Below are 16,808 nucleotides of genomic sequence, written 5' to 3'. Positions count from 1 at the left end.
AACTTGTTAATTAACAAGCTCTAACCAATAACTTTTTCATTTATTGTATGAGACCCATAGATTTTTAACCAATTATAACTAAACAACATTTAAAAACAACTAATAAAAACAAAATGAAAAAAACTCTCATATTATAAAAGATAGAGTTTTATTCGTTTTTCATGAAAAAACCTACTCAACTAAAAAGCTCCTTTATTATAGATGCTTTAAAAGTATATATTTCCATTCGATTTATACATTTTCAATCGACTATTATATCAGGAAATGTACTATCAAAATCAGCGTCTAATGAATAATTAAATAAAAAATGGGCATTTGAAGTAAATTTTGAAGCTTGGTAATTGAGTTTCTCTTCTGATTGTAGACTTATATAACAGATTTTTTGAACGTCATTTTCTAATTCTGTTGCAACTTGTTATATATATATATATATATATATATATATATATATATATATATATATATATATATATATATATATATATATATATATATATATATATATATATATATATCTACCTTAAGGGTATATAAGCTTACGTACCCAAACTCATCATAACATGACGTTTTGTTTGATATATTCATTATAATGTTCTTAAACTTCAATCCCTAACTTGATTTAGTTTCAAAAAAATTTTAAATTTCACTATTTTCTTACTCTTACATCACATCTTTTTGCCGAACACCTAATAGACTATATATATTATAGTTGAAAATAAAAATTATGTAAGAGGAAGATAAATGTGAAATTTATAAAAGTATTAAAAGCAAATCAAGTTAGAAGTTGAATTATAAGAACATTAGACAATTACAATGTATATATATGATACAAAACGATATATTATGGTGAGTTTGGGTACCTAAGCTTATATACCCTTAAGGGTATATTCACTTTTCCATATATATATATATATATATATATATATATATATATATATATATATATATATATATATATATATATATATATATATATATATATATATATATATATATATATATATATATAGTGGAAGGTTCAATTGAGAAAAAAAAAATATTCAGAATGGGGAATCATTCTCAGCCAATCATTTATTTTTGCTGCAAAAGCCTTCAACGTACTGGCGGAAATGAGAAATGAATGCACATGTGTTTTCCACCAAAACATATTTCTTTAAACTATGCTAATCATTACCTTAATATATATACAAAAACATAGTTTTTTTTTTCTTAATTTTTAGAAGCTATTTTTATCAAAAAATGATTTTAAATATATCAAAATTCATGATTTTTTGTTCTCTACAAATACACATCTATATTGATATAGTTTTAAGAGAAAAAAAAATTATATTTTCAGCTATCGTTATTCATAAGTGAATAAAAATGCATCAAGTTTTATTACACTACATTCGTTATTCACTTATGAATAAAAAGTATGATTTTTTTTTTACAATTTAAGTATCATTCATATATGAATATAACATATAATAAATATAGTATATTCATATTTTAATATTGCACGATACATTCACTTGTGAATACTAATATAGTATATTTACTTATGAATATTATATGGTATATTCACTTATGAGTATTAAATGATATTTCATATGTGAATATTACATGGTATACCACATGTGAATATTACATAGTATATTCACTTGTGAATATTAAATGATATATTCACTTATAAATATTACACAGTATATTCACATATGAATATTACAAGGTATATTCACTTATGAATATTTGAAGGTATTTTGACAAATATATATAATTTTTATATGTTATTCAGATATGAATAACATACGGACTTGCATATTTGTTTTGCGTTTTTAATAATCGTATACTGATTCAGGTGAGAAAACATATTCATATGTGAATATAACGTCGTAATTTAGTTTATGTATTTCATCAAACAGTTAGAGTGCATACAAGTTAACTATTTTAAAAATTTTAAAAATGTTAAAAACATCAAGTTATCAATTCCAAATCCTCATATACTTCCGATTTCGACTTCAGATGCGACATCCTATGTCTGATCGATTTCTCATTTTGATTTTGATTTTCGAAAATCTGATTGGGAACTTGTGAGTACCGATTCTGAGTCCTTCAATGTCGAGTGTGATTGCGAGTCCAGAACTCTGATTCCAATTTCAAGAACAGCGAAAAATTTTCGGTTTAGTTGAAGAAATCTGGATGATTATTGAAGGTTGGAGGAAAATTTTTGATGATGAACGAACTGTTATCGAATTCTCTATAGTTACGTATTTAAGATTGAATGTTATTAACATATTTACAAGTTTGCCACTGTGTCTTTTTATACTTAAATTAAATGAGTGACTGAGAATGATTTCCACATTCTGAATCTTTTTTTGTTTTCTCAATTGAACTCTCTCTCTCTCTCTCTCTCTCTCTCTCTCTATATATATATATATATATATATATATATATATATATATATATATATATATATATATATATATATATATATATATATATTGTGAACGTGAGGAATTCCACTCAAACAAATTACAGTTAATCCATGTATATATTATTAACTTAATGCACTCATATAATGTTATACTTATGTTTTCAATTTTGAATCTTCTACTTATTTTATCGTTAATGTAAGGATTATAAAAATCACATACCCTAATCCCAAGAAATTCTATTAACAAGTTAAAAAAAACAAAGTGAAGGAAAATGCATACATTTAAATATACAGTGGTCATAATTAAATTAACAATATGTTGAATTTGATTCGAGTAGAAATTGATTTCTGGTGCCTCCCATATTATTATAGTATTTAATCATACACCAAAACATGAATATTATAATGAAAATATATAACAACTGAGATTTCGTAACCAGTTTGGGAGGGATTGCTTTTAATACTATTATTATACATTTGGTTTTTGTGGTTTCAAAGTAAAAGATTCTAGTTAATACGTAGGTGGATTTTGGCGGAATAAATAATGGATATCGGATTAGTTAGGTAACAAGTTAAGAGTTTGAATAAAACGACTAATTATATAATGTGGGATGGGTTTTAATTAAAATCTATATATGTATTTAAATAAGGATAATGATTTATAAATAGTTAATCACTTATTATTATTATTTTTTTACACGTATCGCTATTGAATTTGTTTGGACTATTCACAAAGTATCATTATAACTAGATGACGCATCTTTTCAATGTGCACGTCTTATATGTTCAGTTTGTGTACAAAATGTTTTTGTATGAGGTGCTTGAGCAGTTGAATATCGTAAATATTTTAATTGCAATGTTTTTTTGCTGTTGGTTAATGTTTATACCTTTTAAACAAGATGTAGTTATGTTAGAATTATGTAGTTTTTTTTTTAAATGACGTTGTGAACTTGATCAGTGATTTGAAAATAGAAATAACATGTTTCAAGTTCTTGTTAGAATTGTCTATTTCATTCATTTGCATGATGATTACTTGCTTGACCTTGTTTCAATCTTGGTTTTAGAGTTTGTTTTCTTTAAGTAGGATGCAAACGAGCCGAGTCGAGCTCGAGCCTGGTCAGACTCGGCTTGGGCTCGTTTAAATTATATGATGCTTGAGCTCGAGATCGATTCGATTCGAGCTTTATTGTATTGAGCTCGGTTCGAGCTCGTAAATAATTATACAAGTTCGGCTTGTTTTTTATCTAACGTGCCAAAATAAACTTAAGTTTGATTCGAACTCGTTAAAAAGTTCGTTTACTAATACTTTAAATCCCTAATTTCGGCCCCAAATATGTTTTAATTTTAATAAATAATAATAATAACAATAAATTATATTATATATAAGCTCGTTTAAACTCGTGAGCTTAATCAAGTTTAGTGACATAGGCTCGAATTCGAGCTTATTTAATAAACGAATTTAATATTAAGCTCAAGTATTTCATTACCTTTGAGTAGCTCACAAACATATTGGTTCATTTGCACCCCTATCTTTAAGTATTGAATGTGGGTGCATTAACAAAATTGCTAGTTGGAGGTTGAGCAAATCATGAACATTTCATATTTTAAAATAGTTGAAGTTGTGATTTATGTATTTTTAATGGGATTCTGATATCAAGCTGAGTTGTTAATTCTATGCAATTGACTAATATACTCTTATATCTTAATCTTTTTCTAAAAACCTTACATTTCAACCAAAATGTAACAATAATTGTTTATTTTTGAACCTTAGGGTTCAAGAAAAACATATCACTAGAATAAAATAATTTGAAAATGAGGACGTTATTTACCTTACGAGATGAAATAAATATTACGGAATATACTTTTATTTTTAGAATTTACTTGTTTTAGGGCCTAAATTTTCTAATTGCAAAGAGCTTTCAAAATCACGACGAGCCATCATGCCCATACTCCATGTTTGCCGTGATTTCAAACTAGCCATCTTTTATAGAATCTATATAGGGTTTTCTTATTTTATTTTAGTGCAAATAGGAAAACACACAAAATTCAAAATTTTATTTATTCAATTGTTATTTTCTGTAGAGTACTACACAATATTGGCTGAAACTTTCCACGAATCTCCAAAAAAATCGATATCTTATATATATATATATATATATATATATATATATATATATATATATATATATATATATATATATATATATATATATATATATATATATATGGGAAAAGTGAATATACCCTTAAGAGTATATAATACATTCTAATTATCTAATGTTCTTATAATATAACTTCTAACTTGATTTATTTCCATAATTTTTATAAATTACATATTTATTTTCATCTTACATAATTTTCATTTTCAACTATAATATATGTAGTCTAATATGTGTTCGACAAAAAAATGTGATATAAGAGAAAGATAATAGTTAATTTCAAAAATTTTGACAGTAAATCAAGTTAGAGGTTCATGTTTAAGAAAATTATTATGAATATATCAAATAAAACGACGTATTATGGTGTGTTTGGTTACCTAAGCTTATATACCCTTATATGGGAAAGTGAATATATCCTTAAGGGTACATAAGCTTAGGTACCCAAACTCACCATAATACGTTGTTTTGTTTGATATATTCATTAGAATGCCCTTTAACTTCAATTCCTAACTTGATTTACAATTAAGATTTTCGAAATTTCACTATTATCTTTCTTTACATCACATCTTTTTGCCAAAAACCTAGTATGCTATATATATTATAGTTGAAAATGAAATTTATGTAAAAGGGAGACAAAAGTGAAATTAATAAAAATCTTGGAAGTAAATCAAATTATAAATTGTATTATAACAACATTGGACAATTTTAATGGATATCTATCATACAAAACGATGTAGTATTATGTGTTTGGGTACCTAAGTTTATATACCCTTAAGGGTATATTCATTTTTCCATATATATATATATATATATATATATATATATATATATATATATATATATATATATATATATATATATATATATATATATATATATATATATATATATATATATATATATCATTTTCTTTTGAAACCATTCAAGTCTTTTCTCATATATCATGATCGTCCAACGTCATATGTAAAGAAACAATGATCTTTGATATAATACATTATCCAAAACTTTTTCAACGATTTCAATACCTTTTACGTTACATAACCTCTTAACATTTATTGGAAGTCACATTTGCTAGTTAAATATGAACTAGAAGGTTCACAAGAAGTGGCAATTTCATTGTTTGTAAGCTGTATATACACATGCATACATGATAGAGATGAAGGAATCTAGACATTAAGTTTGGGTGGGGTTCATATATCTTTAATATGAAACACACAAAATGTATTAAAGAGGGTCACAAGAAACTTGCAACAGCACCAAAGTTTTGTAATGGGGATCAACCACATTTATGACTGTAACCATTAGTGTTTTTTTATCTCGTACTTCGATGAGTTTGTAAGTAGCTAGAGACAAAAAATAGTTTTTTTGAATGGCTTTCATCACATTCATCTTGCATCACATTTACTTGAGAGATAATTAATATATTAAACATGGTTATGAAACTATACATAATCAAAAAAATAAATGACTTGTAATTGACTCGAGTGAGTTTGTGAAGAAACAAATAAAAGACATAATGGCTATTGTTTTGTATTATTATCAGATGAGAAGTACAATTATAATGAAAGGGAATGACTCGTATTATTATCAAATGAGAAGTACAATTATAATGAAAGAGAAGAACATAATTTATAGAGTAGCTAATTACGTTTTCCTAACTAACGAGTCAACATAATATCCAATACAATATAAAGCTCAAAATCTTATTAGGCAAACATCCTCTCTCAAACTCACAATGCAACAACAATAAGCATTGAGAGTTTGTCAGACATAAAAGGAGGAGCAGTCAATGACTTTTTAAGAATATTGTCAGTGTGCAAAGTGGAAGGAACATAAGGAAGAGAGATGGTGCCCTTCGGGAGATGATGACGTGTGAAATGACAATCAATATCGATGTGTTTTGTGCACTCATAAAACAATGAATTCTTGGCAATCATTATCGCACTCTTGTTGTCACAATACAAAGGAGTAGGCTGAGAGATGTGAACGCTCATATATGCAAGAAGCCATCTCAACCAAACAATTTCACAAGTGGCTTGATACTTAGATTTTATAGAAGATCGAGAGACAACATCTGTTTCTTACTCTTCCATAATATCAACGAGTCTCCAAGAAAACCACAATACCCCAGAAGTGGACTTACGATCATAAAATATCATTATCCCAAATAAAATCACTATAGACAAGCAGCTCAAGAAAGGATGTGGATGGAAACATAAGGGTGCAGAACTGAGTACCACGAATATATCTCAAAATATGAAGAACAGCTCCCAATGAATAGTAGAAAGAGCAGTGACAAACTGTCTAACCACATGAACTCCATAAGCAATATCCGGTCTAGTGACAGTGAGGTAAACCAAACTCCATACAATGATATTATAAAGGTTTGGATCTGATAAGGGGACACCATCAGTTGGATAATACTTTGCATCTCTATATGAGTATCAACTATCTGATTATCCGTGTCGTGCTAGTTCAAGAAATCTGAAATATACTTCGTTTGAGATAAAAGATAACCCTTGGGAGATTGAGCAACTTCAATCCCCAAGAAATAACGCATAAAGCTCACATATTTCATAGCAAAATGGTGAGCCAAATCACGCTTTAAAGACTCTATACCATCACAATAATTACCAGTAATAATCATGTCATCGAAATATAAGGAAAGAATAATCCGACCTACACTTGTATACCGAATAAATACATTCGAACTATGATTACCTGGTCGAAAACCAAGCGAAGTAATCACTATAGAAATTTCTCAAACCAAGCGTGGGAGGCTTGTTTGAGACCATATAGTGCCTTCCAAAGTAATAAAAAAAAGTAACTGGTTAGTGAGCAATGCCTGGATGAGGAGACATGTATACTTCCTCATGAAGATCACCATTCAAGAACTCAGTCTTGACATCCATATGATAAATATTCCATTGGAGAATGGAAGAAAATGCAATCAATGTACAAACAGTCGTCATTCTTGCAACAAGAGCAAGGGTCTCCTCATAATCCATACCATATTTTTGCGTGTACCCTTCCGCAACAAGTTTGGCTTTATCATGCTCAAATGGTCCATCAAACTTTGTTTTGATTTTATATACCCAACGATAACTAGTCGTGTGCTTTCCCTGCGGAAGTGGAACCGTATCCCATGCATGAGTATGATAAGGAGCTACAAGTTCATCAGCCATAGTGGTCTACTAAAGGGGATCAAAGACGACCTCTTTGTAGGATGTTGGCTTAGAGAAACGATGTACATTACCAATAAAGGAGGCAAACACTGGTGGTTAAGAGGAATAGACAAAGTCATGAAACTTTGTGGACTTCTTATTACAATAAGACCTTGATGCGGGGGGGGGGGGGGGGGGGGTCCTGATGAGCTGCAGGCAGAGGATCAACGACAGGTGGTAGATCAACAACATGTGGTGGGTCATCAATGTCAACGCTAACTGGATCAATAGTATGAAACTCCTCTCGACTTCCATCATATGATTGAATAGGAATGCTATAGAAATGAATGTGCTCTAAAAAGGAGGCAAGGTCACTGAGATGATGTCATGAGATGAGTTTGTGACCTGATTTAGGGCAGAGTTTTCAACAGTTATCGAGGTGTAGCAGTTGACGAGGGAATTTCAGGACCTACACTAAACGACTGAGATTGTGGTGGAGATCATTGCCAAATTCACAGAGATGACCTTATTGGTTCCGCAATACGCTGCAAATAAGGAGATGAAGAAGACAAGGTCCCATGATATGCTGCAAAATGATATCAGAGAATTTGTTAGCTTTTCAACTTGTCAGACTTTGGAGGACATGATAGCCAGAGCCTGAGAACGGGAGATTGATTTGGAGCACCTCGGGAATAGGAAGGGAGAGTAGACTCAGATAGATGGGGGCCGTGCGAAGAGATCCAAGACTTTTGATTTGTGGGTGAGGGAACAGCAGGGACAAGTTCAGTATAAAACATGCTGGAAACAACTTCATGGGGAATCTCGATCTAGGGGTATGGGCTGCTACAAGTGTGCAGGATTGGTTATATTAGCAGAGATTGTCCCCAGGGAATGAGTCTGTTAGGTTTCCATTGAAACCAGGTGGGCCGCAAGAGGGATGATTGTCTAGGATTGTCACGTGTAATGGTGAGGGCACCAGCTCTAACTACTCTGAGGATTACTGATGGTCGCGAGGAAAGAGTGGAGGTTAATGTGGTGAGGATCCGAGCATTTCAGTCACAGGTCAAGGACATCCGAGTTCCATCAGCTAACTGTTGGAATAGTGTCTAAGGCTGCAACTATATTAGGCAAGTATTTGACCCGATTGTGCATGGTCCTTTTGGGTTGCCTTCACCATAGCAACTTGATAGGATGATTTATTAAGAGAGAGTAAATATTATTAGTATATTATGAGAATAATATAAAGGATAATATATTAATATAAGTCATAGAATTAATTAGAATTAATTTGGTGACTTAAAGAGATTAATTAAATAAGAAGGTATAAACTATCAATTGCTTGATAGTTAAACTTTAGATTGTAAATCCTTATTGATAAAGGATTGGACGATTTCTAAGGCTAAGATAAGCCAAAATCGTCCATAGGGTTATCAAGGAAAGGATATGGATTAACTTAAAGTCTAAGTTATCCAATTAGGGTTTAAGCTGTAACCCTTAAGGAGTATACAAGTATAAATAGACCCTATGGCTGAGGGAATTCGGCATCCCATCTAAAGTAGAGAGACTCTGGCCAAATTCCTCCCCTCTCCTCTCTCCCAAATCATCCTCCTTGCTATTTGGTGTTTGTAAGCCATTAGAGGAGTGACAATTGTGACTCTAGAAGCTCCAAGACAACAAGATCAACAAGGAATTCAAAGGTATGATTCTAGATCTGTTTCAATATTGTTATTACACCTAAATAGTCATTAGAAGTCTTGGATTCAAAGCATGTTTGATTAGAAAGCCTAGATCCAAGCATTAGGGTTTTGCATGCGCACATAGGAAAGTTCTTATGGCTAAAACCCATCAGTGGTATCAAAGCCTAGCTTGGTTTTCATTGAATTGTTGCTTGATTGTATGAAACTAAACTGAAAATTTTGATTTTTATGTTTCTGAGTCATGGACTCGGCGAGTTCCAAAGTGGACTCGGCGAGTAGACCTGACTCGGCGAGTCCCTTTGTGTCGGCGAGTCCCAGCGTCAGTATTAGCCAAAAATGGGATTTTTTTCATATTTATCTAATGGAAACTTATATTAATCATACTAGATCAACCCTAATCCGATTTTGTGATATAGATGACTATATTTTTGATCTAATTGAAGATAATTATCAATTAATAAAATATTTGATTTCCTTATATGATAATTATTAATCAAATATAGATAATTATGTGATTTAGATTATTTGTTATTTGATCCTTTATGTTTTAAAAGTTTAAAACTTGTCCTCAAGTTTTGAAATTTATCATTTGTGATTAAAAGGTTAATTTAGACAATTTAAATTTCAAACCCTAGAATTTTACAAGTTTAAAATACAACCCTATACTAATATAATATTACAAGATTAATATATATATATATATATATATATATATATATATATATATATATATGTATAACTTAAATGCTAGTCTTACCGTTAGTAGGCCTCATTCACGAAGCCGGTCTATAAAGTGGGTATAAATAAGGTTGCGGCCTATAAAATGGCGCTTAATGGGTGTACACTCACACCCACCGCTCGCTTGATTAGTGGAGGGTCGTTAGCCGAACGGGTAGGATAGGGCAACTTCATCCTCTCATTAAAAGTATAATAAGAAATACAAAGTAACTACATGTTTTCATAAAATTTCCCAATCTTAGTTACTTTAGGAAAAGTGAATTGATGCAATCCCATGAAATTACACTTTGCACCTTGCTAAGAAGTTAGTGGAGCGTGTGTGGTTTACCGGCACACTAATTGGTTCTAAGCGAAGGTGGCAAAGGGTGATTCATTGTTTATCATAGTTCGATGGAGCGTGTGTGGTTTACCGACACATCGAATAGGTGATCGTTACAATGAAGGCACCATGTTAATTTGCATGGTAATTCACACCCACTTTGTGATCCTCGGTATCCCAGTCACAAACGAGAGGGGCATATCGAGATTTAAACATGCCATTGAAAAGTTTCAATGAATCTCATCCAAACCTAGGAATTCTCAATACATTTAGGACTTAAAGTTATGTTTTTCATGGTGGAGAATTAGTGAATCGTCATTCACTTACCTTCAAATTGTTTGCATATTAGATTACGGCATCCCTTTTCTAATGTGTAAATATTTTTGTTGGATCCTAGCCCTAATTTCTTATTGGGTGAATATTAGGGATTCATATTCTAATCTATCTTTGTCCTTTCTAATTATAGATGTCGAACGCCAACAATGCTGCTGCGAGTTCTTTCACTTTGATGAGCCTTTGTCAAAAGGTCACCTTTGATGGAACGAACTTTAGCGAATGGATAAGATACATTCGCACGATTGCTCGCTATGAGGATAAGGAGTATGTCCTCGATGATAAGCTCGAGAAAATCAACCTCGAAATTGCTACTCCCGCCGAAATCACCGCTTTTGAAACTCACGAGCGTGATGCAACGAAAGTGCATTGCATCATGATCGCGACTATGAACTCCGAATTCCAAAAGTCCTACGAGGACATGTATCCGTACGAAATGCATCAAGACTTATTGGAGAGATACCATCAAAACGCGAGACAAGAGCGTTATGAGATTTTCACCAACATGATGTCCGCTAAGATGGGTCATGGAGAATCTCTTACCGTGCACTTGCAAAAGATGCAAACGTATGTCGACCGCCTTCGCAAGTTAAATGTTGACTTTGGGGAAGACTTGGCGATCGACATGGTGCTTCACTCTTTGCCTCCGAGCTACAATCAATTTAGGATGACCTATCACATGAACAAAGAAGAGGTCACCCTAAGCAAACTCCAAGGTCTCTTGAGGGTCGCTGAGAGAAACTTCAAGGACAAGTCTGTTGCACCAACTCCCAATCCGCCCGCTGCTCCTGTCTTGGCAATTGGACAAGGAAAGGGAAAGAAGAGGAAGGCTTCGTCAAAGAACCATTGCAAGGTGAAAGCCCGAGATGGTGCCTCTTCTAGTGGGACCAAAGTTGATCCCGTTAAGCCCCGCTCCAACCCGAAGGAGGCAGAGTGCCACCACTACCACAAGATAGGACATTGGAAGAGAAGCTGCTCGGAGTACCTGCAAGCCATCAAGGAAGAAAAGATCAAGCCATCTTTCGCAGGTATATATACAATTAAATATAATGATTCCCACAATCCTTCTTGGATTCTTGATACCGGTTGTGGTTACCACATTTGTTCTAATGTGCAGGGACTAAGAAGAAGTAGAGACGTGGAGCATGGAAGAATAAATCTAATCATGGGGAACAGAAGATCGTCGCCTGTGACCAAGATTGGAGTGTGTTCTTTAGTGCTTAGGAATAGTTTATCTTTAGATTTGAACAATTGTTGCTATTCGCCAGAAATGGCTAGAAACATCATTTCTTTTCATGGTTTGTTTAGACAAGGTTTTAGATTTTCTTTTAATAATGAGAATGGTTCTATTTTAGCTTATCTAAATGGTGTCTTTTACTTTGAAGCTATACCATGTAATGGAATTTATGAAACTGTTATGATTGTTGATAACTTAGGAAATGATGTTTTGTACTTGGATTCTTCCAATAGTATGGATAAGGCATCCTTATGGCATTGTCGTCTTGGACATGTCAACAAGAAACGCATAGCCCAACTCCAAAAGGATGGAGTGTTGGAGTCATTTGACCTTAGGGAAGATGACACATGCGAGTTTTGTTTACTTGGAAAGATGACTAAGTCACCCTTCGCTGGTACGTGCGAAAGGGGTGAGGATCTATTGGACCCCATACATACCGATGTATGTGGACCGTTTAGATCTACCACAAAGGATGGAAACCACTTCTACGTGACTTTTACCGATGACTATAGTAGATATGGGTATATCTACCTAATCAAGCAAAAGTCAGAAACTTTTGAAAAGTTCAAAGAGTTTAAGAATGAAGTGGAGAATCAATTGGGCAGGAAGATCAAGATGCTTCGATCCGATCGAGGAGGAAAGTACCTAAATCTTGAATTCCACGATTATCTCAAGGAGTGTGGAATAGTTTCACAATTGATGCCACCTAGGACACCACAATTGAATGGTGTGGCAGAAAGGCGTAATCGAACCTTGCTGGACATGGTTCTCTCTATGACGAGTCGTGCTTCACTGTCTATCTCTTTTTGGGGGTATGCCTTAGAGACTGCCGCCCATATCCTTAACTGTCACACCCCAAAACCAAGAATGGCGGAAACATTCTGGGGCGGAGGATGTCATGTAGAGTATCACAACACAGTAATTGTAAATAAGCAAACAACATCATCCATTGCATTAAATATAAAGTTTTAATACAAGCGTGTTCCGTACAGTTTTAGACACCAAAAATATAATGTATATCAAAATAGTATGATGAGTCTTGAATGCGCTCCATCTTCTTAAAAGCTAGCATCGGTACCTGTCTACTGATGACCTGAGAATACAAGTTATTTTGAAAGAGTTTATCAGCATTAAGCTGGTGAATTCATAAGTATTTTAGTGTCGAGGTTCGTTATCAAAACGTTTTGAACCTGTCGCAAGTATGAGTTGTAAATGTATGTAAGTGTTTGTAAACGTTTGAATCTCTCAGAAAAACCTATATTTTCTGTTTAAAGTAGCCCTCTACCAAGGCTTAACTGTTTGTATGCTCGTTTGATGTAAAACTGTGTAATTTCCCAAGTGTAACTATCATTTAACAAAATATAGTTTGTACATTTAAGTTTAAGTGAGGTTATCACCAAAATGTAATGGGTAAATTATTGTAGTACGGTAGTTTCGTTTTATATGAACTACTGCGGTACTAACTACCTTAAACCGGGTTTATATTAAGGTATCGTGTGATAAATTGCACCATACTATCGATTGGTAACATCGACAACGTATAGTCGAAAAATAAGTTATGACGTTTGGCACCCGTAGACCTGTCGGTCCCACTGTAGCTAATAGCAAGGTGTAGGATAGTCAATCCAGTATAGATCTATACGCAAACTCAACGCTCTCCCTCCAAGAGACTCTGGCTACAACTCGGGTCATGACAATTAAGACATGCTCCCATATAGTGGATCACAATTGTTAACGTGTTCGTGTATATGTAATATAATATTACTTGTTCTAGTATCGTTGTATATGTTCTCTTAGAAATGAATATTGACTCATGAATGAACTGACTCGTTGATCTAGAAATCGTAGTAGTATGATCCCGTGTTACCCCGATGGTAACTTACTAATGATGTGTTGATAAGCATGAATATGGAAGTACCTTTATGTCTATACACGTATATATGACATATAACTAATATTGAAACGACCCTCGGATAGTCACCCGAAATTCCACCAGACCACATCCAAATCGAGGAAAAGGAAATAGGATAGGTGGCTTTCCTAAGCCCTTTAAACATTATTTATACAGCTATACATATATAGGCATGCAAATTTATAGGTAGTAAAACAAAGTTTACAATAAAGCATTTGATAAGTAAAAGAGTTTGTAAAACCTTTTGAAGTAAAACAGTTTGAATAGTGATAAAATCATTGGTTTCTTAGTTATTAATCACATGTGATTAACGCCATCACATGTGATCGAAACAATAACTATAAGTGTTTAACTTGTATCCCCCCCCCCCCCCCATAAAGTATTTAAAACATTTAAAAGCATTTCAAAGGTTGGATAAAGGGGTATGAACTCACTTGGAAATTCGAAGATAGTGAGATCGAAAACCGGGCAGAGTTTCGTTTCGCGAAACGGATTTTTCTCGGGAATCTCAGGAGTAAAATCGACCCTCGGGACTTGAGCAAAACAGACCAGAGCTTCGGGTTTGAACGGGCACGGAAATCGAGGCAAGATCGGGAGAGAAAGAGAGGAAATGAACAACATTTTCGGAAAGGCTCGCATCCCTTTTATAGGGGTGCTGAACCGCCTCCGAACGCGGGGCGTACGGGTGTACGCAGCGCGTACCCGTACGTCATCGCTTACGTATTTCGGACGGAGCGGGTCAGACGGGACAGCGGGTCGGATAGCTTCGCATAGGGCGACGTGGACGTTCCGAGGCCGTGCCCTTCGAGTACGCGGGGCGTACGAGCGTACACGGTGCGTACCTCGGCCCTAGGCTGACTCCTCTTCGGATAATACCGAATTTTTAATAAAATTTATATATAAATTATTTATCAAACTTCAAAAATTCATATCTCCTTCATACGAACTCCGTTTTCGACGTTCTTTATATCCCCGCGAAGGTGAGACTACGATCTACAACTTTTGTTTAGATTCCGTTGGAAAATTCCGAAATTATTTTTATTATTTATTTATTAAAATGACGTGATTAAGGAATTTCTTTAAAAATTCATAACTTCTTTATCTGACGTCGGTTTTTGCCAGACTTTTTACCGTTGAACTACCATTGTCGAGACCTTCGATTCTCGTTTAGATCATTCCGGCCAAATGTCGCTCGATCTCCGTTTCGAGTTTTTTTTTTTGCCGTTTGTTGCTAAGCTGGACTTGAAATATCATAACTTCAATATACGAAGTCGGATTTAGGCGTTCTTTTTACATACGATCATGGTTTGATGATATCTAAGCATAGAAGAATTTAAATAGAAACTTTTTGGACATTTCATTATCAAAGTTAATTTTAGTAACTCAAAGATGTTTACAATACTTGACCTATTAGGTCATTACAAATAGTTGAAATATCGGGTTGTCACATCATCCCCCCGTTAGAGGGAATTTCGTCCCGAAATTCAAAGTAAGAGAACACTCGTGGATTAGGGAAATAGATGTGGGTACTTGCGTTGCATCTGATCTTCGCGTTCCCATGTGAATTCAGGTCCCCGCTTAGCGTTCCAGCGAACCTTCACGATGGGTATGCGACTTTGTTTTGTTTGCTTGACCTCTTGGTCCAGGATTTCCACTGGTTCTTCCACAAAATTGAGGCTCTCGTTGATCTCGATTTCGTTGAGTGGGATTACGAGAGTCTCGTCGGATAGACACTTTTTCAAGTTAGATACGTGGAATGTAGAATGTACGTTACGAAGTACGCCTGGTAGATCGAGTTTGTAAGCTACGGGGCCGACTCTTGCAAGAATCTCGAAAGGCCCTATGTACCTCGGATTTAGCTTCCCATGCTTGCCGAAGCGTATCAAGCCCTTCCAGGGTGAGACTTTGAGAAGGACTCGGTCTCCCACCTGAAATTCCAAAGGTTTCCTTCGTTTATCTGCGTAGCTCTTCTGTCGGTCTCTAGAGGCTTTCAATCGTTCACGGATTTGAACGATTTTCTCTGTCGTTTCCCGGATGATTTCCGGACCGGTAAGAGTAACGTCGGAAGCTTGCCCCCTTGCTAGTTAGGTATCACCCACCTCCGCCCAGCACAGAGGGGATCTGCACTTACGGCCGTAGAGGGCTTCAAATGGAGCAGCCTTGATGCTCGTGTGATAATTGTTATTATAGGAAAACTCGACAAGGGGTAAATGAGTATCCCATGCCTTCCCAAAGTCAATCACGCAGGCTCGCAACATATCTTCCAGAGTTTGGATGGTCCTCTCACTCTGTCCGTCGATCTGAGGATGGTAGGCTGTACTCATGTCTAGCCTTGTTCCCAGGGAATGTTGTAGTGATTGCCAAAATCTTGAGGTAAACCTACTATCTCTATCGGAGATAATAGATATAGGCACACCATGTAGCCGTACGATTTCCCTAATGTATGTCCTAGTCAGTTTCTCCATCTTGTCGGTTTCTTTGATAGGTAGGAAGTGTGCAGACTTGGTCAATCTATCGACGATGACCCATATGGTGTCAAGTCCACCCGTTGTCTTGGGCAACTTGGTTATGAAATCCATAGTGATACGCTCCCACTTCCATTCCGGGATCTCTGGTTGTTGCAATTAACCAGAGGGCTTCTGATACTCGACCTTAACCTTTGCGCAAGTAAGGCATTTACTCACGAAGGTAGCAATCTCTGCTTTCATATTAGGCCACTAGTATATCTTTTTAAGATCCAGATACATCTTATCTGAACCTGGGTGGACGGAATACCGAGTGTTGTGCGCCTCGGTCATGACCAAGTCTCGGAAACCACCGTGTTTCGGTGTCCAGA

The sequence above is a fragment of the Lactuca saligna genome, chromosome 7 (assembly GCF_052625555.1).
Source record: "Lactuca saligna cultivar CGN05327 chromosome 7, ASM5262555v1, whole genome shotgun sequence".
NCBI lineage: Eukaryota > Viridiplantae > Streptophyta > Magnoliopsida > Asterales > Asteraceae > Lactuca > Lactuca saligna.
This window is presented reverse-complemented; position numbering follows the sequence as displayed.